Raw genomic sequence first — 1,072 nt, forward strand, 5'->3', positions numbered from 1 at the left:
GCTCCCCAGAGTCAAAAAATGTATCAAAATAAATACAGATGAAGCAGAAGAACAGTAGACTCTTGTTGGGGAGCACTCAGTTTCAGACATGCAGAAATTTTTTATAAATAACTGTTAAGATCCTAATTTTTATTAAAGTAAGATTAATAACATGGAGTTCAGGTTTTACCAATACGTGCGAAATTATAAAAATATATTAAACATGATAAATAGCCTTGGCTATGGTAGATAAATAGCTGGATTCCGGATGTTATGATTAATGTAATTCCTAGGTAAATTCAATTAAGTGGTATCCTTGTGTTACAAAAAAGTTTATTATGACCATCATTTGATCTGCATAAGCAACTTTAAAGAAAGGTTATTGCAGAGGATTGAATCATAGGTTATAGTCCAATTGTTAATGTCCTGTTTTTATATGCTGCTTCCTGTTAGCAAGCGAGTGGATCTAGTAAGCAGCCATCAATTGCAGTACCTGGGTGTTCCAAGGTGGTCTCCCATCCGAGTACTGGCCCGGCCCTCCACTTCTTGGCTTCCAAGATCAGATGAGATTGGGCATCTCCAGTGGGGTATTACCGCAGATTGCTGCGCTTAGACCTCTCGTCTAAATAGACAGTGGTAACAAGCCTTGTTATTTGTCAAAAAAGTGGAGAGAGTATATACTATTACTCAATTTAAGCAGTAGCTGCTTCCACTTGAAAAATAATCTGTGCAGTGATCACAGTCCGATATATATTTTCACATGTGTATTGATAATCACAAGTGAGAATGCAGAAAATAGAAATAGGATTCCTGCTTTGGAAGTAACACAGTACAGTGATTATGGTCTCTAGGATTGTGACCATAAATATACCACAAAAGAATGATCAATCATAGTATTTACATATGCCTGGAATTTGAGACAGTCCTCCAAAAATAATAATTCCTGTGTCATAGGATTAGTTAAATATACCTGTGTTTGCATAAACATGAAATAATATGCCACAATATACCTCATATATTGTTAGAGCTGAGGGTTAATACCACAAGCTGAAACTTCAATATTGTTGAAGCCTAAGGTTCAATGCCATACACA

At 35.9% G+C, this 1,072-nt stretch overlaps 1 pseudogene; it reads right to left on the bottom strand.

The window, feature by feature from the left end:
• Positions 1-460: 460 nt before the first annotated feature.
• LOC134964226 (5S ribosomal RNA) lies at positions 461-580 on the bottom strand (annotated as a pseudogene).
• Between the last annotated feature and the right edge of the window lie 492 nt (positions 581-1,072).

Source organism: Pseudophryne corroboree, chromosome 9 (assembly GCF_028390025.1).
Source record: "Pseudophryne corroboree isolate aPseCor3 chromosome 9, aPseCor3.hap2, whole genome shotgun sequence".
In the NCBI taxonomy this organism is placed as follows: Eukaryota; Metazoa; Chordata; class Amphibia; order Anura; family Myobatrachidae; genus Pseudophryne; species Pseudophryne corroboree.